Below are 25123 nucleotides of genomic sequence, written 5' to 3'. Positions count from 1 at the left end.
TCCTACTGGACCTGTTCATAAGAGCACAAAATACTAAAAATATTGGTAGATTTTTCTATCCTAGATATTTATCTTCTTATTCTAAATTTAAAAAAAATGGTTAAAAGAAAGTTGGACAGAATTTTACCATTTTAATTCTCTGTATAAAAATAAAGTAGAAATTCTATGGGAAACATTCAAAGCAGACATAAGACGGGAAATTTAGGATTATATTATCCAGAGAAAACGTTAAGCACAAGCTCGAGACATTTATTTAGCAAATCAGCTTCGTAATTCATTTAATGTATACATCAGTAATCCTATTAAAAAATATTGGGAAAAATATGTCTCTCTTCGATAAGAGAGGGATATTTTTCTCAATCAAAAAACTAAACTGGAGTAACTGAGAACTCAATCTTTTTATTATAGGCACGGAGGGAGAGCTGGGAATTTTCTTGCGAATCTGGTTAGATGTAAACAGAAAAAGCATGCTATTGAAGCTATAAAGGTAAATGGCAATAGAACACATGACATCCAAGAGATAAGTAATCTCATAAGGGACTATGATTCTCAAATATTTTCTGCTTCCCAAATTAATTTGCAAATTAAATAAAAAATTCTGTGACAAAATTAAGACACCATTAATCTCTAAGGAAAATTTGGATAAAATTAACGCTCTCTTGTATTGATATGCGAATCCCTCCTACCCTTAAGTTTGAAGCTTTCCGCTTCTGTTCCTTCCTCAAGGCATGGGGTTCCCTCAGAGAACTCACGAATTGGGAAAGCAGATGGGTTATGACTCCCCCGCCGGGGAAATCCATTTCGTTCCATTATGATCTCCTCCTTGAATCTCATATGTTCCAAAAGATCTCACAACACCTCTCCTGGGAGAAAGAACTAAATTTCTCCACCAACACTGAACTATGGTATAAAAAGATACTTTTTACCAAGAAGCTTCTTCATTGCGCAACACTATGGGAATTATACTACAAAATTCTAGTCAGATGGCATTTAGTTCCCCATACTTTACATAGGATTCATATCAATCTTCCTCCCACCTGTTGGAGGGGATGCGGCATGATAGGTACACAGAGTCACATATGGTGGTACTGCCCTAAAGTAGCTCCAATTTGGACACAACTCTCTCATATATTCAATTCCATGCATTTCACCTACACCCTCAGCCCACAGACATGTCTACTACATATAGGATTCCCAGATATGCCTCAAGCCCGCAAATCCCTCATTATCTACTTGCTCATGTCTACTAAACTTGAAATTGCCAAGGCTTGGAAACAAAAATCTCCACCCGCCTTATCCCAAATTTTAGCCACTGCGCCTTATATCCAGAAAATGGAATCGTACTCATACTCGGTTTTAGATAAGATGGACTCCTACATAGACATCTGGTCTCCCTGGCTGGAGAAATTCCCTTAGCACTGACCTGAACTTTAACACTACACTGTCTATCACTTACCCCTCTCCTTCCCCACCCCCGTTATTATCTTTCGCTACCATGCCTGCTACCTCTCTTCTTCCCCCATTTTTTTTTCTTTCCTCTCCCCCTCCCTCCCCACCCGAGCTAATGAAAGTTTATGAGACACCCACTAATTTGAGACACTACACTCTATGAGGTATAAATTGTAAAATGAGAACTGCTGCACCCATCTCACTGACCTCAGGAAGGCGACTATTCAATGGTTAGCAATTAAAACAAAACATCTTAGACGTAATTGACGCTGAGATGCCTTACATGTGACGAGTTTACATTTGTACCATTATCATGTTTATTCTTCTATTATTCAGCTGTCTAACACCAACATAAGATTGTTGATTACTGTAATCTTACAGTTGCACTTTCATTATTACTCCCTGCGTGGATACCTATGATGGTTATGTTTATGAATATTTGTTATGTATTTTGTTCTCTAAATAAAAAGAATCTTAAAATTAAAAAAAAAAAAAAAAATTAACGCTCTGATCACAGACGATGAGATCAGAGAAGCTATTAAAGCAACTTCATCTAATAAAGCCCCTGGTCCAGACCAAATTTCTATAGAGATGTACAAAATGCTTGTTGAAGATATTATAATTTAAGGGTCATGAACTCTAATTATTTTACATCTTCTTTACTCTCTTTAATTCTCAAAAAGGACAAAGATCCTGAACAGATTGGTTTATAAAGACCAATCTCACTATTAAATAGTGACTACAAGTTACTGACAAGTATAATAGCACAACGATTAAAACAGATTATGCACCTCCTAATCCATAAAGGCCAATCCGGTTTCATGATAGGGAGAAACTCGACCAATAGTAATGTTGCGAACCTAAAATTTTGGGTTCGCGAACGGCGAACGCAAACTTCCGCAAAAGTTCGCGAACCGGCGAACCGGGCAAACCGCCATATACTTCAATAGGCAGGTAAATTTTAAAACCCACAGGGACTCTTTCTGGCCACAATAGTAATGGAAAAGTTGTTTCAAGGGACTAACACCTGGACTGTGGCATGCCGGAGGGGGATCCATGGCAAAACTCCCATGGAAAATTACATAGTTGATGCAGAGTCTGGTTTTAATCCATAAAGGGCATAAATCACCTAACATTCCTAAATTGTTTGGAATAACATGCTTTAAAACATCAGGTATGATGTTGTATCGATCAGGTAGTCTAAGGGTTATGCCCGCTTCACAGTGCGCAGTGTAGGTGATATACCTGCCCTGGCCATGCTTTGCAGACCAGATATCAGTGGTCAGATGGACCCTTGCCCAAACACTTTGTGCCAGACATGCCATTATAGCAGACTTATATGGCTTTGGCATTGCTTTTTGGTAATTAGAAGGCTGCTAAATGCCACTGCGCACCACACGTGTTATATGCCCAGCAGTGAAGGGGTTAATTAGGGAGCATGTAGGGAGCTTGTAGAGTTAATTTTAGCTTAAGTGTAGTGTAGTAGACAACCCAAAGTATTGATCTAGGCCAATTTTGGTATATTTCATGCCACCATTTCACCGCCAAATGCGATCAAATTTAAAAAAAACGTAATTTTTTTCGCAATTTTAGGTTTCTCACTGAAATTATTTACAAACAGCTTGTGCAATTATGGCACAAATGGTTGTAAAATTATTAGATCAGCTGAATCCCCGCACACATAAGGGTTATGTAGATAGGGTGAATGTAAATAACGTACCGCCAGTCCAATGGCTTAAAAATAAAAAGCTCCTTTATTTAGAAATCCACATAAAAGGCATACACGCCAGCAAGGTAACAAGGTCAAACGCTTTTCATAGTTGTAACTTCTTCAGTGACCTATAACATCACCTGAAATCTCATCCTTAATAAAGGTATTAACCACTCCCCCATTACAGGTGCAAATCATAGTACAGGTGAATCAGAAAAGGAGGGCAATCATATTCAACACATACAATATATAATTTCTAACAGATAAGCATATTTACTTAATTTACAGAGTGTAAAATAAAATGTAGTTTCATTTTAAAGTGAAAGCATTTATTTATTGAAACATCTTTTATTTAACTGATATCTGGGGCATAACCCTATTTCTATTAGCATATACCAAATTAATAACTGAATCAAAGTCATCCATAATATTAAATACCTAGAGCTACCTTATAATTATATCATATGAACTAAGTACAAATAACCATTTACTAAAAGGTATTACTCAACTGAAAATGAGATATGACAGATCCTCATGCTTAAAGGCTAAATAATTTTTAATTTTTGAAATGTGTATGATTATCACCTTTTTGCTGGAAGGAATATTGCTAGATCTGATTCTCAAAAAAAAAAAAACCTAGGAACTTCCCAATTTTTCCAATCAATATCATCATAAATACTTTTATGGATAAAGTTATTACGTATATTTGTGACTAGGTATGAGTAACGAAATATGCACTAAAGACTCCCAAACAAAGGAAGTACATACCAAAGTTCATAATGTTTTCTAATATAGTGTAAATACGTGCATATTTCCCACCCAAGTCCAAGTCCAATTACTCTACATAAAGTTTAATGTCCCAGTCAGAATTTAGTCCCATAGGGACCCTTGTATTTAATTGGAAAATCCAATATACTTCCTTCTGGCTTAGAAGTTTAAGTCTGTTTCCTCCTCTTTTTGGTCTTCTTACATGTTGTATACCCTGGAAACTCAATAAATTTTTGTTCCCATTATGTTCGTTCTTAAAATGTAAGGCAACTGGGGTATCTGAGTCCTCATCTCCAATTGACCTCAGGTGCTCCAAAAATCTTGTTTTTAGAGTTCTGGTCGTTTGACCAACATATTTAATATTGCAAAGTTTGCACGTGAGTAAATTTTACACGTACAAGGTGTTACAATTTATGTACTCTTTAATTTTAAAAGACTTTTCATCACCTGTGGACTTGAAGGTATCCCCCAATTGAGCATAAGAACATGATGTACATTTCCTACTTCCACAGTGGAAAAAAACATTTCTTGGTGTAAGCCAATTACCTGTAGTACTTGTAGGTAGCATGGATGGGGAAAGAATGTTAGCCAACGTTCTTGATTTACGTGTCACATATTTACACCCTCCCTCAATTATTTTATCCATAGTCTCATCAACTCTAAGGATAGGGAGAGACTTTTTGATAATATGGCAGATATCATTGTATTCCTTACTATACATTGTTATGAATACAGGTTTCTGCTGGTAATCAGATTTTTTCCTAACTTTGCCTTTAATCATGTCTTGTCTAGCCATAGAATCTACTTGTTGTTTAGCCTCTCTCAGATCCTGTAATTTGTATCCTCTTTCCAAAAATCGTTCTGTAGTTTTCACCGAGTGGGCTTCATAGGCCTCTACGGTACTACAATTTCTTTTTGTCCTCATGTATTGGCCTTTTGGTATGGCCTTTATAACATGTCTTGGATGGCTAGATTTAGCCATCAAAAGAGTATTGCCTGCACTCTCCTTTCTATACAACTCTACTTCTATACTATGTGTATTAGTGTTAGGTTTAATTAGTACATCAAGGAAGGGCATTTCTTTTCTACTTGTGTTCATAGTGAACCGTAGATTCTGTTGGTTATCTGATAGATAATCAAAAAAGTAATTCACCATCAAATCATCACCCTTAAATATGAACACAAGGTCGTCTATATAACGACCATAATACCTGATGTGTTCTTTGAAGGGATTATCATCACCAAAGACACGGGACAGCTCCCACCAACCTAAAAATAGGTTGGCATACGTGGGGGCAAATTTCGCCCCCATAGCTGTCCCCTGTCTTTGGCGATAGTAATCCCCCTCATATAGAAAAAAATTATGTGATAACAAAAATTCAATAGATTTTAAAATGAATTCTCTGAGATAAACATCATAATCAGTAAACATCTCTAGACACGATTGTATTGCCACAATACCCTTATCATGAGGGATGGAGGTATAGAGGGATACAACATCAATGGTGACAATACATTGATCATCCAGCCATTCCACCTGTTCAATCTGTTTAATGAATTCTGTTGTATCCCTAATATAACTCCTAAGGCTCAATACAATGGGTTGCAGTAAAGTATCAATCATGGCGCTTAGTGGTTCATTTAATGAACCAATGCCTGCCACTATGGGGCGTCCTGGAGGCGAGGTCATACTCTTATGAACCTTTGGGAGGTAATGAAAAATTGGTACAGTAGAATGTTCAACTAACAAATAATCAAAATTCGATTTTGTTATTGCACCAATCATTACCGCCCAGTCCAAAAGATCATGAAGTACCCTCCTGTACCTAAAGGTAGGGTTAGTTGGGAGTTTTTCATAAACCTCCTCATCCTGTAACTGTCGAAAGGCCTCCTTAATATAGTCAGTCCTATTAAGGACAACAACATTGCCCCCTTTGTCTGAATTGCGTATAACAATCGATGAGTTATTCTTAAGTTGTTTTATGGCAATCCTATCATGTTTGCTCATGTTATCATTCTTAAAGGTGTCACACTTATCCATGTTTCTCTTATGTAATTCTATCAATTCCTTTTCAACTGTTTTATGAAATATTTCTATACTATTATTTCTCACATGTGTTGGATAAAAGTCAGACCTACTTTTGAACTTTTTCAGAGGAATTTCACTGCTTTTTAACTTGTGGATATTTCCACCTGCTGCCCTCTGTAGGTCAGTTAGATCCATTTCCGCACATATATCAACAAAAGATAGAATCCCATCATCCTGTACTACTTCATCAATTTTATCACCATCATCAGATTTATCCAAAGCATCATCTTTACCCATTGTTTCAAAAAAATATTTCTTAAGGGTAAGTGATCGCACAAATTTATTAACGTCAACAATGGTTTGGAACAAATCAAAGTGTGAACTTGGTGCAAAATTCAACCCCAATGATAGCACTTTTGTCTGGTTATGGGTCAATTCAACAGATGATAGATTAATTACATTTTTAGATTTTAAACATATTTCCTGCTCTGAGTCCTCCGTTGTCTCCTTGGATAATGGTGTGTCCTCCCCTGGCCTACCTGATGACCTCTTCCTACCCCTGCCCCTCCTTCCCCGTTGTGTCCTACGTTTTTTTTTTTACTTTGGTATGTAGGATACCCTTCATGTTTTTTGAAACCTGGGAATTGGTGACAACAGTATCTTCCCTATCTGTAGAGGGCTGTAGAACAAAGGAAGTAGAGGAATTAGTATCCTCTGTGACCCCCTCAAAATCTGATGAGTCATAATCATATTCTGTATCAGTTTCATTAAACTTGACTTTCTTCTTATCCTGTTTGAAATTACTACTAACTCTCTGTCTCTTTCTCCCTCCTGTATGTATCCATCTATAGACATTCCCCTTCTCATAATCATCCTTATCCCTTGATATTTTTGACTTCTTAAAAAAACATAAATTCTCTCTGAATTCTTCCATTACTCTTTTGATTTTATCATCATAGCCCTTAAACTCAGGTTTAATGGATAATGGGCGTATATAATCTTGCACTTTCTTAATTTCTAAAATCAAAGGTGGATCTCTGTTGTTTCTTATACTCTATGAGTAGATCAATAAGGGCCAGGGAGCATTGGGTTAATAGCTCGTTCCATTTCCTAATGAAATCTGTATCTGCTACCTCAAAAGAGGGAAATTTCTTTATTCGTAAGCCCCTTGGAATACGGTGAAACTTTTTATATATGTTAAATGTTTTTACATCAATCTCCAGCCTAGTGTCTTGTTTTAGCAATTTGTCCATTTTAAAGAAAAGTGAGTCCAAACTTTCTCTCTCCTCCTGTTCTAGTTTGTCATCATCATAATCCTCACAATCCTTATAAGTTTCTTCAAATGACTGGAACACATAACTCTCAGCAGCCATGCCTTTAGATAATACTCCTGTCAAGCAGATAATCAAACAGCACACTCCATGCAGTAATTCCACAAATGTAAACCGCTGTATGGTATAATGCCACTATCATATGCAAAAAGTCAAACAGTACACTTCGTACAGAAATTCCAGTGATATGAACTGCTGTATGGAACACATACAGAGAACACAGACACATTGACTTAGTTATATGCAGGGAGGTAGATATACACAAATATCACCAATGTGAGTAAATATATATCTCCCAAAGTTCGTCAAACTACGAGCTGCTTACCAAATGGTGAAGAAATGATAATTCAGTGCCAGAATCCGTGAGTAAGCGCTCAATTGTTTGGCAATTCCATTCGCCTCTCTCAATGCCGTGCGTGCTGTGTCTTCACTGCCTCTGCAGCAACGCTCCGTCTCTCCTCTTCAGCACTCCCCACGGGAGCTGTAGCTAAAACAAAGGTTCCGGTCCGACTGGTGCAGAAAGGGATATGTACAGGGAACTTCACCTTTTTCCCTCAAGAGAACAATTATTAGATCAGCTGAATCCCCGCACACATTTGAGAATCAGATCTAGCAATATTCCTTCCAGCAAAAAGGTGATAATCATACACATTTCAAAAATTAAAAATTATTTAGCCTTTAAGCATGAGGATCTGTCATATCTCATTTTCAGTTGAGTAATACCTTTTAGTAAATGGTTATTTGTACTTAGTTCATATGATATAATTATAAGGTAGCTCTAGGTATTTAATATTATGGATGACTTTGATTCAGTTATTAATTTGGTATATGCTAATAGAAATAGGGTTATGCTCCAGATATCAGTTAAATAAAAGATGTTTCAATAAATAAATACTTTCACTTTAAAATGAAACTACATTTTATTTTACACTCTGTAAATTATGTAAATATGCTTATCTGTTAGAAATTATATATTGTATGTGTTGAATATGATTGCCCTCCTTTTCTGATTCACCTGTACTATGATTTGCACCTGTAATGGGGGAGTGGTTAATACCTTTATTAAGGATGAGATTTCAGGTGATGTTATAGGTCACTGAAGAAGTTACAACTATAAAACGCGTTTGACCTTGTTACCTTGCTGGCGTGTATGCCTTTTATGTGGATTTCTAAATAAAGGAGCTTTTTATTTTTAAGCCATTGGACTGGCGGTACGTTATTTACATTCACCCTATCTACATAACCCTTATGTGTGCGGGGATTCAGCTGATCTAATAATTGTTCTCTTGAGGGAAAAAAGTGAAGTTCCCTGTACATATCCCTTTCTGCACCAGTCGGACCGGAACCTTTGCTTTAGCTACAGCTCCCGTGGGGAGCGCTGAAGAGGAGAGACGGAGCGGTGCTGCAGAGGCAGTGAAGACACAGCACGCACGGCATTGAGAGAGGTGAATGGAATTGCCAAACAATTGAGCGCTTACTCACGGATTCTAGCAACAAATGGTTGTAAATGCTTCTCTGGGATCCCCTTTGTTCAGAAATAGCAGACATATATGACTTTGGCGTTGCTTTCTGGTAATTAGAAGGCCGCTAAATGCTGCTGTGCATCACACGTGTATTATGGCTTGCAGTGAAAGGGTTAATTAGGTAGTTTGTAGGGAGCTTGCAGGGTTAATTTTAGCTTTAGTGTAGAGATCAGCCTCCCACCTGACACATCAGACCCCCTGATCCCTCCCAAACAGCTCCCTTCCCTCCCCCACCCCACAATTGTCCCCGCCATTTAAGTACTGGCAGAAAGTCTGCCAGTACTAAAATAAAAGGTTTTTAATTTTTTTTTATTTTTTTAGCATATTTACATATGCTGTGGTGTAGCATCCCCCTTAGCCCCCAACCTCCCTGATCGCCAATCAAAACAGCTCTCTAACCCTCCCCATCTGCCTTATTGGCGGCCATCTTGGGTACTGGCAGCTGTCTGCTATTATTTGACAGTCAAAAAAGTGTTTTTTTTTTAAATGTACACTACTGTTACACCAGATATGAGTGGTGGCACTGGGCAAGTGGGCACAGTATATGCTGTGAGCCTGACACACACGCTGGCAGGCAGGCAACTGCAATTAGATTACACAGGAAAAAAAAAAAAAAAGCAGACTGATGTTCTAGCCCTAAAAAGAGCTTTTTGGGGTGCTGTCCTTACAGCAGAGATCAGATGAGTCCTTCAGGACTGTAGTGGACACTGAATACACTAGCCTAGCTATTGATTTCCCTATTAAATCAGCAGCAGCTATACTGTCCCTCCTCTCACTAAGAATGCAGCTTCCGAATTAATCTAAAATGGATGCTGTCCAGGAGGTGGGAGGGTCTGGGAGGGAGGGTCTGCTGCTGATTGGCTGGAATGTGTCTTCTGACTGTGAGGTATAGGGTCAAAGTTTACTCAATGATGAGGAATAGGGGGTGGACGGAACATGGCATATGTTCGCCGTCTGCGGCGAACACGAACATGCTATGTTCCCCGAGAACTATTTGCCGGCGAACTATTCGCGACATAACTATCGACCAACAATTTAATAAAAGTACAGGTAGTGTTAGAACATTTTTGTCAAAAAATATAAACTGGGAATAGCAAGTTGACATCAGATCTGGCCATTCTGTCTATATATGCTGAAAAAACATTCTATATGGTCACATGGGATCGCTTAATTTCCACTCTAGGAAAATTTGGATTTAATGGATTTTTCTTGAATTTTGTTCAATTTATCTACAATAACTCCCGGGTCTCTATTTTGATTAACGGACTTCCTACTCCTTATATCCCTCTTCAAATAGGGATCAGACAGGGGTGCCCTCTCTCACCTTTTTTATTTAACTTTGCAATTAAACCTTTGGTGATTCTGCTTAGAAAAGATCTAGAAGGAATACGAATAGGACAAACTAAAATCAAATTGGCCCTGTATCTAGACGACTTGCTGATCTTTCTCCAGGATTAAAAAAAAAAGTATTCCAATCATCTTGCAAATTTTGGATGGCTTCAGCGCCATTTCTGGGTACAGAATCAACCATACTAAATCTGAAATATTATGGCTTTATAAAACAAAGATAGCTTACAAAAGATCCCCTTCTCAGAGGTTAGCAATTATATTAGATATCTTGGTATTAAAATTAGCAAAAATCCAAATGAATGGTACATGTTGAATTATACACCCCTATGGGCAGAAATTAAAAAGGTCTAAATTTCCTCTCTCATTGTCAGGTAAAATTAACCTGATAAAAATAATATTTCCAGAAATGCTCTATTTAATTCAAAACATCCTTTTATTTATCATTTAGAAAGACTATACTTTTTTCAGACAGTTATGTTCAGAATTTCTATGGAAAAAAAAGAGGAAAGCGTTGGCCTTTAATAGGCTATTACTTCCTAGAGACAAAGGTGGACTGTCTCTCCCTGATTTAAAAGTATATAATCTGGTCTGCATAGGAAAGTTTGCTCTTGACTGGATCACAGATTCTGAGTATTATACGCCCCTGATTATAGACCAACAAATTGCTAAACCTTACTCTTTAAAAGCATTATTACATCTCAACAAGAATAATCTCCCCAAAAAAATTAAAAATACAATTTCCACAAAAAATATTATTATCGCATGGTTTTAATGATGCAAGTGTCTGCGGATTGACTCCTCCTTTTCTACAATTCTTGGCTATTGTGGAAAATTCGGAATTTCCCTTATGCTCCCTTGTGCCTTATTTTATATATCTGTAACTCAGGATTAATATTTCTATCTTTACTGTATTATAACTAAAATAGGATTGTTTGACTTACACTGTATTTGTATTATGGTCTAAGAAGGTCCTGGGAGATTTACAATGTTTTTTTTTTACATTGTTGCAAATATGTTTTTTTTTGGGGGGGGTTACGTGTTTTGATTTTTCCAGACACCCTGCGAGGTGTACTGAAAAAGCAAATGTGAGCTTCTTAATTTCTTTACACTGTCGGAATGCAAATAAAAATATTTATACAAAAAAAAGATATTTGAGACAAATTTTTGAATTAATATAAATCGGAGACATTGTCAAAGTTATGAGAAAATCTGCAGCCATTTTTATTCCTAGCTCTGACATTTGACAATATGATAATAAAGGCCCCTGTTATCTATTCTATTTGCCATGTAGAAACTTCAGATTCAACTTAGCTTTGGCTTAGTTTTCATTCACAAATATCTGTCTTGGGAATGCACACATATTTTTATGCAATACCCATCCATAAGAATCAAGAGCTACATGTAAAAGAACAACTCATGCACATGAATAAAACATATTTTAAAACTTGCATGCAAAGCATATGGAAGTGTATATCATTATACATGGAAGTTTATGACTTTGTTTGAAGATCATATAATAGAATCCAAATCTGTGTGAAAACCATGAAAGATAGGGCCCAATTATTGCCTAGATTACAAGTGGAGCGCAACAATATTAGCGCTATTGTTAGTTAACACCGCTCAAGAAAAATTAATAGTGCTTTTATTTTTGCACTCATATTACAAGGTCAAAGTGATTTGTTAAAGCTTGAGCAAAAGCCTAGGGTGCACTAACATCTAGATGTCAAACATTGCGGCTGCTCAAAATCCCTCACAAATTTCACTTTTATGGGGGAGCGCTTAAAAACTCATGTAATTTAATTGCTTGAGCACTAAGCTGAAGATCAAATACTGGAGTTCTCTAACATTTAAACTATGATTTCCAAATGATATTTAATTTTAAAACTGAATGTTTGGTAGGTTTAGACTGTCTAGCTGGTGGGGAATCTAGCACACCTGAAGTAAACTTTATCCCAAAGTTTAAAGAGTTAGAGGCCTAGATTTGGAGTTTGGCGTTAGCCGTGAAAACCAGCGTTAGAGGCCCCTAACGCTGGTTTCTTACGGACTCTGGTATTTCAAGTTCATTTACCGACACTCAAAAATCACCCAACGCTCAAATTTCTACCGACACCTCAGACCCAGTAGTAAACATATACCGACAAAATAAACATTCACGAATCACAAAACAAATATTACACAAACTACACTTACACTCATACAAACACTACACTATGTTTATTTTTCAGATTTAATAATTTTTCATCAAAATACAAAGGATCAAAGTTGCGAGATCTCGGGTGTTAGTAAAAAAACTACACAAATCCATTTTCCCATTGACTTACATTGACACACGGGAAAAGACCCTCATATACCTACATCTAACTAATAACATTATCACAAATATACACTCATCGATGCATACAAACAATATACACCACATGACATACAAAAATTATTTATTTATTACAAAAAGAACACGATTTAGTGACTTTTTCACACAAGCTCATGACGTCACTCACTTTACGAGGAAAACCAGTCTTAGAAAAAAAAAATTACCAAATTTTAGAGCCTCCATTGACTTCTATTGGGAAGACGTGCTCGTGCACGCGAAACCCACATTTCCCTAACGCACGCAAATAGCGTAGACAGAAAAACTCCTAATACCAGCGCTAGAAAATACATACTTTTATGCGTTAGACCCAGCTATGATAAATAGATCAAGAAATGACTATTTCCCTATGGTGGATTTATGGATTTTACTTTTTGAATATTCACAACACCATTAAATTGTTTCAGACTTTTATATTACATCAACTACAAATCAACATCACTAGTAACAAACTTTTTGTTATCAAAATATTACATTTAAACGGACACCAAAATAATGTAAACTTTTCTGGATTCACAAACACTACACAATGGGAAAAAATTATCATTTACCTTTATTATTGCATTTCAGTTAATCAACTCATATGCTTGCAGCAACAGCATATCTAACAGCATACATTAACACATGATCAGTCATGGATGCACATACATTACTTTTAACATTCACTCATACATGTGCATTCAAATGATGGGGGAAAAACACATTACATTCTCTCTAGGAATCACAAAACAGAACATATGGATTTTACTGTACTTTTAACATCATGATTCCATCACCAGAAACCATTAGGAATTACGTACAACAAGAACATCATTACACAAGATTACAGATGTCACTTTATGGGAAGGAACAACAATGTCAGACCGCTATATAGAAGTCAGCATATGTGGGACACAATCACAATATATACGTAAATGTACATAACACGCATCACCCATCACGCAACCACAAAGCACACATTTAGATTTTATTCAGCACACAATAACAATGTAGCACAATACAACAACACAATGAGGATTTCAGAACTACATAGGCAGGTTAATAATATCATGACCTCATTAGAAGATTCAACCATACACATCACAGATTCACGACTGTACCGCCCCTTTCGGAACTTTAACACTCAATACTACAATACAACATATACGTAAATAACAGTTTGGAACAGCATTATTAGGGAGATTTGAATGGGACAATTAATAAATATTGTCCGATCGCAAATCACTTATAAATATAATACTACAGATGACAGCCGGAAGTTCTTCAGTATTAGTGCGATTTTAATGGGACGCATACAATATTTACAGCTCGGCAATCACTTATATATACAATACTACAGATGACAGCCGGAAGTTCTTCAGTATTAGTGCGATTTGAAAGGGACGCATACAATATTGACATCTCGGCAATCACTTATATATACAATACTACAGATGACAGCCGGAAGTTATTCAGTATTAGTGCGATTTGAAAGGGACGCATACAATATTGACATCTCGGCAATCACTTATATATACAATACTACAGATGGCAGACGGGAAGTTCGGAATTATTATTGCGATTTTACAGGGATGCATACAATATTGACTGCTCGGCAATCACTTATATATACAATACTACAGATGGCAGACGGGAAGTTCGGAATTATTATTGCGATTTTAAAGGGACGCATACAATATTGACATCTCGGCAATCACTTATATATATACAATACTACAGATGGCAGATGTTACTTTATCGTTTACAAGCAATATTGCAGCAACATTGATCGATCACATTCAATGCACATTATACACAACTATGCACTTTCATTCATGTTAGCCTGGACGTGTGCTTGTTACTATAAGATCGCGTTTAAGAAATATTGATTACGCATATGATCAAACATTACAAACATGCACTGTATGTGTGATATTTGACACTTTCACATTGAGATTCATTGTTGGAAAACAACATTTCAGCAAACAACAAAAAAACGCCCACTGTGAAAGCATTTGCGCCGCTCACATACAAACAAGTGAATACAATCAGCAATCATTACAAACTCAATACCATTGGACTAATCGTACTATAAATCCCACAAACAACATGGCCAAAGCATCACTTGTGATCCACATCAGATCAAGTGCATACCTTGTTACGCTGTTTTGAAAGATGGATGACGATGACATGGTAGACGCTGCTGGTGCTGCTATTGGCGAACTAGCTGTTGGTCGAATCAGGCAGCCTTGGCGGCTCAGACTGAGACGAAGGGGTCATCTGGTTCGAGGTCCTCCTGTCTACAGGGTGAGACCCACCTTGGAAAACATGAGCGACTTTGAGGTTTATGATAAGTATCGGCTCGATCGCGAACAGCTCATTGGCCTTTACGATCTTCTTAAACCTCATTTGGAGCCACGTATAAGAATAAGGACTGCTGTTCCAGCCATGAGTTAGATGCTAAGCTGTCTATACGTCCTGGCCTCCGGGAGTTTTCAATTCGGAGAACTGTACATGCATGGCCTGGCTCAAGGTACATTCTCTGTGGTGTTTGATAACTTTCTGGACGCCATGGTACGTATCAGTAAGCAATACATAGGATTCCCACAGAATGATGGTGATTGGAGGCGCCTGAAGCGGGAATTCTTTGATATTGCTGAATTGCCCAATGTCTTGGGAGCCATAGATTGTACCCACATTGCGCTGCGTGCTCCAATTGATGACTTGCCCTTCAGAAATCGCAAACATTTTCATAGCCTCAACGTGCAGCATGTTTGTGACGCACGGATGAGGATTATGCATGTGTGTGCGAATTTTGAAGGGGCTAGTCATGATGCCCGCATCCTCTCTCTGTCGTCCCTGTGGAGACCGTTTGAGGAAAGACAAATGCCCCCTGGTTATCTCGTTGGTGAGTATTTGTGCACAACATGGTTAATTAGTTTGACAATTGCCACTGTAGTTTTAAAATGTTAGCGTAATGTTCAGCTATAGGATGCAATTTAGCTATTTATTTTTTTTTCCCCGCTAATGTCTACTTTTAGTTCAATGCAGATATGTAGCATGTCTTACCTTAAATGCTCAGATAGAGAATGCAATGTAACCATGTAGTTTACATTTTACACAAGGTTTGGTTTAGGAGAAATATGCATATGTAGCATGTCTTAGCTGAAATGGGAAGATATTAGCGAATGCAATTTAACCATGTCATTGTCTCTTTCCGCTAATGTCTTTTAGTTCAATGCAGATATGTAGCATGTCTTACCTTAAATGCTCAGATAGAAAATGCAATGTAACCATGTAGTTTACATTTTACACAAGGTTTGGTTTAGGAGAAATATGCATATGTAGCATGTCTTAGCTGAAATGGCAAGATATTAGCGAATGCAATTTAACCATGTCATTGTCTCTTTCCGCTAATGTCTTTTAGTTCAATGCAGATATGTAGCATGTCTTACCTTAAATGCTCAGATAGAGAATGCAATGTAACCATGTAGTTTGCATTTTACACAAGGTTTGGTTTAGGAGAAATATGCATATGTAGCATGTCTTAGCTGAAATGGCAAGATATTAGCGAATGCAATTTAACCATGTCATCGTCTCTTTCCGCTAATGTCTTTTAGTTCAATGCAGATATGTAGCATGTCTTACCTTAAATGCTCAGATAGAGAATGCAATGTAACCATGTAGTTTGCATTTTACACAAGGCTTGATTTAGGAGAAATATGCATACGTAGCATGTCTTAGATGAAATGGGAAGATAGAGAATAATATTGAACTAGATTTTTTTTTTATAAAATAAACATTTGTTAGTGGATTATTGTGTACAAAACTTTTTATTGGACTCCAAATACTATTTTGAGGATTCTGTTAGAATTATGTTCTGTTCATGATTTATAGGTGATTCTGGGAACATGAGCCGGCCTTGGCTCATTACCCCCTTGCGTAGCCCGACTGATGTGTCTGAGGAGCGCTACAATAGGGCTCATAAGAGAACCAGGGCGGTGGTTGAACGGATGTTCGGGCTCCTGAAGATGAGGTTCAGGTGCCTGGACAGGTCGGGAGGAGCCCTCCAGTACAACCCAAAGAAGGTGGCTAAGATCGTTGTAGCCTGTAGCGTCCTGCATAATATTGCACAGCGGGCTGGGATGCTGCAGGGCGTCCCGGCGGACCGAAACCTCCTCAGAGATGAGGAGGATGATCCTGTTCTAGAGGGGCCATTCCGGGACAAGGGGCTCAATGTCAGAGCAGACATCATCAACCGCCACTTTAGACGGTAAAGAATAGAAGTTAGACTGGAGTATTGTCAATAGATGTGAACTCTAGGGAAATGACAAGTAGAGAATTGTGCAAACATGTTAGGATTGTTCATCAAATGCTAAAAATGTGTTTAATTTATTAATATAGGTGATGCTCTGGGCATTGGGTCCTGAAGCGAGTCTTTGCCACCTGGTTTTTAAAGAGGACATCAGATGGTAAGTATAAATGTATGGACTGTTTCTGGCATGAATTGTACACAAATACATCATATGGCATACATTTTCTAAACTAGTATTTAGTTTACACATTACTTAAAATGTAAATACTCAGAAAGGGATCCTCTAGCATAACTATCCTCTAGCATGACTATGGTTCAATGTCACACATTAGAGGTTCGTCCTGCTCAATATGACTCATCTTCACACTTGATAGAACATAACACAAGATGCTACACACGCTTAGTAAGCTAGTGACAGAAATTTATTCTGAAATGGGGGGTGGGAGAGGGGTACAGAACTGATTCACACACTTGTAGTAATTTTTATTAAACTTTTTCTGCCATTAGGGAGCTGACTTAATCTAAAGACTGAAAGGGAAGAATTAGAAGCCTGACAGTGAAGATTGCCCAGACTGACAGTGGAAAAAGCCAAGATTGAAATTGAAGTATACCTATGGGATCATGTCTGGCATTATCTTTCCAATCTGCTGACCTTGAAAACCATACAAAGACATGTTCACATGGTAAGTGCCAACTATTTGATAGAATAAGGCTGTGGAGGCATCCTATTGGAGACACTTAGATTATTTTCTAATTTTTAGATGGTATTTCACAGTCCTCTATTTTGGAAATGATGAATAACACACCTATTGAAGATCAAATGTTTACCCCTGAATTGACTTTCAAAGACCATGCATTATCCAGGTTGGTGTACCAATGCATGCTAGTTAAGAATCACAGGAAGAATGTTGAATATTAGTAGCTTACATACATTAGTCATATTTCGTTCATAATTAGATATTTAGGGATCACAATCAGACACTTAGATGATTTTACTTTTTTAGATCGTATTTCACAGTCCTCTATTTTATGAACTGATGAATAAGACACCTATTGAAGATCAACTGTTTACCCCTGAATTGACTTTCAAAGACCATGCATTATCCAGGTTGGTGTACCAATGCATGCTAGTTAAGAATCACAGGAAGAATGTTGAATATTAGTAGCTTACATACATTAGTCATATTTAGTTCATAATTAGATATTTAGGGATCACAATCAGACACTTAGATGATTTTACTTTTTTAGATGGTATTTCACAGTCCTCTATTTTATGAACTGATGAATAAGACACCTATTGAAGATCAACTGTTTACCCCTGAATTGACTTTCAAAGACCATGCATTATCCAGGTTGGTGTACCAATGCATGCTAGTTAAGAATCACAGGAAGAATGTTGAATATTAGTAGCTTACATACATTAGTCATATTTCGTTCATAATTAGATATTTAGGGATCACAATCAGACACTTAGATGATTTTACTTTTTTAGATGGTATTTCACAGTCCTCTATTTTATGAACTGATGAATAAGACACCTATTGAAGATCAACTGTTTAGCCCTGAATTGACTTTCAAAGACCATGCATTATCCAGGTTGGTGTACCAATGCATGCTAGTTAAGAATCACAGGAAGAATGTTGAATATTGGTAGCTTACATACATTAGTCATACTTATTTCATAATTAGATATTTAGGGATCACAATCAGAAAAAGGAATACATATTATAGTTGATATAGAGGTATTTGAATGGACATGAAATATTACATTTATGTTCAGCATACATATATATTATTGAAATGTGATATACATTATTATGTAGAATTAGAAAATCAGATATTTAAATTTATTTTTTATTACACAATAGAATGGTGTATGCTTTTTTTTTTTTAATTTAATTAATAAATATCTTGATAAAATGTTGAACAAAGTTAGAGCATAGACACAAGATGATTGTAAATGTATTTTATGAATATTTGACAACGTGTGTATTAACTTTGTTAAAAAAAATTTGTTTTTATTTCAGATTGTCATCTGATGACTTCCATGAATATTTTTTTGTTTTGGTTTCAGAAACTTTAAATTTTTTAAATGGTAATAATAAACATTTTATTATTAAATACACTCTTTTGAACAGATTATAATAAATATCCATATAATCTGTCAATAAAAAACAATTTGACTCCCATGACTGGTAGTTTGCTATTTGACAAGCACATGCATAAGATCAAATAATGCATTAATGTTAGAAAATCCACTGATTCCGAAAATATTACATTAAACTATCTTTTTTAACATTAATTGGGGAGGGAGATCCATCGATGCTTTTGTTTGGAAATTCTTAGATGTTAAAATAATTTAGGATATGTAGTCAAAATTTGACAGAAATTATTTGTTTTCACTTTTAAGAAGGGTAAGTGGTTCAATTACATTAAAGTGACAGTGTTGTTGAATGTAAAATTAATTTTATAAGATCTTGTATCTTCCTTAGGTATCTCAAAACATTATTTTCTAAATTCTTTTAATTTTTACATTTATAAATGTTAGGTCATTTAACTTGATATTTTTCACAAGCTAGTTATTGGATGCCAGGTTAATCGATTTCATTTTCTAGTGGAGTCATTTAACTATAGTTATTAATATTATGTAGTTTTTAAAATCTTACCTCTTGGGTTAGACATCACATATCTATATATAATTTTCATTCCCCTCTAGTTTATTTTGACAATGTTAAATCAACATTCCAAATGTTTTTGTCCTTAAAGGGACATTCACAAAGTATATTGTGTATTGATTTTTAAATAATTCATAAAAGAATTTAAACATATTTAGAAAGTACTCTAGAATTACATTCAGTCTTTAAATATACTTTCAAAAAAATACATCAATGCACATATCTTAGTCAATTACATAAGGCATCTATGTGCAACCAACAATCAGCATCAAAATAGTCTATGTAGATATGTATTTAATCCAAGAATATATATAATTACAATCTAATGATTGAATACCAAAACATATTAAGTTGTTCAAATATTATAATCTTATCCAAAATGCATACATAACATATAGCGTAATGTCCCTCTAAGCTGAAGACTCCGAAATACCTCCTTTACAATATATATTTCAGTCAGTGTGTAAAACAATCCAGAAGTTAATCTAAATTTGCTTTACTCATATGTTATACTAATTTAGCAAAAGGAAGGTGCCTAGGATTTGGATATTTCAAGCATTATTGTGAAATGTTTATTTAAAGGGACATGAACTCAAAATATACTTAAAGGGAGACAGTTAAAAAATTAAAGATTTATACATTCTGAATGAGTATTCTATTTTAAGCAACTTTAAAAATTGTCTCATATTATGAATGCTCCTTGTGATGTTGCTATCATTACTTTAAAAATAAGGCATTACATAGATAATTTATTTGCTTCAGTACTCTGGACAGAACTTGGTTTTTTTGGTTGGATTAATTTATCCAACAATCATCAAGGACAACCCAGGTTTTTGGAAACAATTGTCCGTAATCTAAAATATCATTATTGATTTGCAAAGAAAGATAACAAGATAATTCTTAACATTTGAGAATCGGATTAAATTATAAAGTTGTTTAACATTTCATGCTCAATCTGAATCACGAACGCTAAATTTGTTTGGACAGTGTCCCTTTAAGAGATTTAAAGAGTGTATTTACTTCTCTTCTTATCTTGACATACTTTGCTTGAAAAGCATATCGAGATAGGCTCAGTAGATGAAGATTGGTGGATGCACAGAGATGCCTTATGTGATTAGCTCAACCATGTGCATTTAAATTTCTTCTGTTGAGGATATCTAAATACTAAGATAAATTGAGTTACATTTTAAAGTCTAAACAATTTTCTATCTCTACAGATCATTTGATACAATTGTTTGGTTGTAATGTCTATTTAAAAATAAAGACGCCATTGCACAATAACATATATGAGCACTTCAGACAAATACAAGCTCAAGGTTTATTTACTAATAACAAACAAACCTGTAGTTTAACATTTAGAAACAGATTATCCAAGTTACTGACATTATAACCTGAATTTGAACATTCAGAAATATTGCGTGGGAAACGCATCTTGAAACCCTAGATTAGCATCTTTAAACATTAGAGTCTAATGTCACGCAATAGCACACAATCAATGTGCATTATGAAATACATTTAATAGAGCAATATCAATACTTCACAATAAGTAAAGAAATGGATTTTATGAACAATAAAGACATACAATATTAAATGTGTATTTGTATTAAAGAAACAGACCGTTATTAAACCGAGAAATGTCTACAACATTTAATAATGTGACAGTATTAGATTTTAAAGAAAATTTAATCATTAATATTTAACGGATCACGGATATTAAATCTGCGTCACACATATCCGCATGACAGGCCCATGAGTTACAAATAAGTCTACATGAAAATGAACTTACAGCACCACCAGGAGGTATGTGTAAGGAAGTTACTAAGATATGAAACATTAAGGAACGGCCAATCAGAGTTCATCACACAAACACAACTTGAGTCAGGATGGTCTCACAGACATTCTAACAATATTTAAAACTTTTATACAATCAGATGTACAGATAACTTGTCCCATGGTGCATTTCATGTTTACTTCACCATATAAAAGTCCATTACACGTTGCCATCTTTGTCAGTTCTCTAATGCCTGCAGGCAGTGTTATATATTAATATTATTATAATATATTTAGTAGCCAACCGAGCAGGCATGTCAGCTCCCAGGTTCACCAAGGAGGAGAGCGCTGCACTGGTCCACGCCGTCAAGGACTTTTATCCCCAGCTGTTTGGGAACAAGAGGAGGTTGACAGATGCGCATGTTAAGAAGGCCCTCTGGGAGTCTATCACCAATGCGGTTAGATTGGTGTGTGACGTCCAGAGGAGCCAGGATCAAATCATGTGGCGATTCGGAGATATGAGGTTGCGCTTAACAAAAAAAGTCAACCTCATAAGGGACTGGGTACAAGCCCGTAAAAGAGGGGGCAAAAGAGAGGCCCCGCGGAAACTCTACCTACTCCCTTATGAGGTGACTTTATGCGAGCTCCTCAATCTCCGGGTCCCCAAAAGATTTAGGTCCTCGCCATCCTCGGCCTCCTCTTCTTCCCTCCCAGCTGCGGGATCTGAAAGTCCTGACGCGGGGGCCAGGGCAGCTGATTCTCCGTCCGGTGGCCTGGGAGGAGATGATGGAGAATCTGAACCAGGTAACTATCCAACTTCATATAATATCTTAATATTTGATTTTTTTTTTAAAAATGTGTATATAGTCAGATACTAAACCTATACAGATCTCACAACATACACTACATATGATGTTTAGATATCTGATTTTAGATTAGTGACACATGAAATAGGAATGATGTTTCTTGCGCTCTACAGAATATGCGTCACAGAGCGAAAATGGAATAGCACATACACGTTAACATGGGTTAGCTGTAAGTGGCATTGCTTTATACATGTTGGTCAAATGACGGATGCGTAATCCCGCTTGGAATCATTGCGCAATGATCGCTAAAATGGAATTGCGCATACACGTTAACATGGGTTAGCTGTAAGTGGCATTGCTTTATACATGTTGGTCAAATGACGGATGCGTAATTCTGCTTGGAATCATTGCGCAATGATCGCGAAAATGGAATTGCGCATACACGTTAACATGGGTTAGCTGTAAGTGGCATTGCTTTATACATGTTGGTCAAATGGCGGATGCGTAATTCTGCTTGGAATCATTGCGCAATGATCGCGAAAATGGAATTGCGCATACACGTTAACATGGGTTTGCTGTAAGTGGCATTGCTTTACACATGTTGGTCAAAATGAAATGTGAATTATTATATATGTGAAGAATACAGTATTCTTATTTTCAATATTATACATAATAAAAAAAGAATAATCCAAATAAATTATAACATATGCCCATCAATTGATGAGAATGAAATAACACAAAAAAATAATTTAAGCTACAGTAAACAACACAACTGATTGAAAATAAGAGTACAGGATATATTTATCATGAATTGAATTGAGGAAACAATTAACTCATGGGACTACCAAAGGATTAATATTTTTTAATTGATTTGCTAATAATGTAAAGATTTTAAACATGGCATGATTTGTATTAATGATATCCAATCCTCATTTAATATATTACAGATCTGGATGTTGGTGCTGGATCCTCAAGGCAGGGCTTGTCACAGTATGGTATGTCTCATTTTAATTGACATTTGTCTTAGAAACATGGACAGAACATTACATACTAAATCCACATTGTTCAATATTTATATGTATCTTCAAAATGGATTTTAAAACCTTTTTCAAATAAGAATAAATAAAATGAAAAATTGGATTACATTGTAAGACTACTCTGATTTTGTTTTGAATTTAAGATATCCCATCTATTCTGGATGTCTTAATTTTAATGTAAGATTCTTTGAATGTCCAATTTATATTCTTCCCTTGTGTATTGCTTAATCTTATTTGTATACATTTTTAAATAATACACACAATTTTGCATATGTTTAGATTTTAAAAATATAGATTCAATTTTTGAAATTGATCACGTCATTTAAGGGACATGCCAACTAAATTTTACATAGAATTATTTTTAAACGTGATTTTATTGTTTTGTTTAAACATTTTATGAGCTACATTGGTTCAGTCTATTGTTTTAGTTCATAAACAAATTAATGGATTTTGGTTTAGGTTAAACAATGCATTACTGGTATTATCCGGCTGTTTTTCTATGCATAAATTGGCATATTTCCAGAGCTTCATGTCCCTTTAATAGATGAAAATTAAATAATTCTTAGGATATCCTTAAATAACATATTAGATTGGAATTGCATGCTCAATCCCATTCATTACATCAACATATGGAGTAGAGAATTCATTAACACCAACATTGTCAAATCAATATAATTTTATATTAAAGGGATACTGAACTAAAATTATTAATGTTGTCATTCAGATAGAGCATGCAATATTAATCAACATTTAAATATAATACTATAATCATATGTGAAATATTCTATTGCTAAATGTATTTTAAAATCAAGAATGTACGTTTATCTGCAGCTCAATTTTGGTTGACCAACCTGGGTTTTGATTGATGATTGGTGGATACCTTCAACAAACAATATTTATTGAATCCAATATTGCTTATCTGCCTTTAAGATTAAAATGTAGCAACATTCAAATTATAATAGGAGTCAATGTTAAATAATTTGGAACAGTTTGAACAGTGAAATCAATGATTGAAATAAATCATGTCAGTGTCCCTTTAATAAACAATAGATTCATTCATCTTTACATTCTTTGGATTAGACAATATTGATATATAATTCACATATTCACTGTTGGAGTTACTTTATAGATATCAGCATACTCTAACAGCACCATGATTACATATTTGTACTAATCAATTTGGTTTTGTATTGTGATAAATATGTGTTGTGTCCTAAACAAGATTACTGTACATTGCACAAATGGCTCGATGTGCCACATGTCTTTGTTTATATTTGTCAACAGCTGTTATTCAAAATGTGGTTTGTGTGTATTCTTTTAGTTTTCAAAAAAGCTTTATTGGCGAAATATGAAAAATACAGAGCATTAATATGAGTACAATACAATGTCAGTTGTACATAATTTGCAAACATCTGTACTATTAAGGTTTGTTTGTATCATTTCGCAGATAGGAATTAGATCAATTCAAACAGTATAAAAAAAAAACTTAGTCGGATACTGCAGAAATGTGTACCGACTACATTACACAAACATCCAACATCAACTGTTTAGTGATACCAGTTATAATAACAGCAAAAACATAAGAAGAAAATAAAAATATAAATTCTCGGGTACAGATCATACGGTATTTATAGCTTTTAGCAGCTTACACTCCTTACACAGCTGCTTATAATACTGCACTCGGTTTAAAGATAATGCTTTAGGAAGAAAGAAGTAGTAGGATAGGGCTACAGGGCAAAAAGAGAGGAGGGGGAGAAGGAGGGGGGATGAAAAAAAAAAAAAAAAAAAAAGGGGGGGTTGGGAGGAAATGAACCTCTCTCACGTTATTAACTCACAGTCCTCGTCCCTCCCAGGTCAGCAGCATCATCTCGTGTATGTCCAGTTTTCCAATTTTAAGGTAGTGATATCTTTCAAGTCTCAGCAGGTCTGCTACTTTAGTTTTCCACTCCTGAACACTCGGGGTGGCCTGTTTTTTCCAGTACACGGGAATCAAGCTTTTTGCTCCATTGAGC

Source organism: Bombina bombina, chromosome 2 (assembly GCF_027579735.1).
Source record: "Bombina bombina isolate aBomBom1 chromosome 2, aBomBom1.pri, whole genome shotgun sequence".
In the NCBI taxonomy this organism is placed as follows: Eukaryota; Metazoa; Chordata; class Amphibia; order Anura; family Bombinatoridae; genus Bombina; species Bombina bombina.
This window is presented reverse-complemented; position numbering follows the sequence as displayed.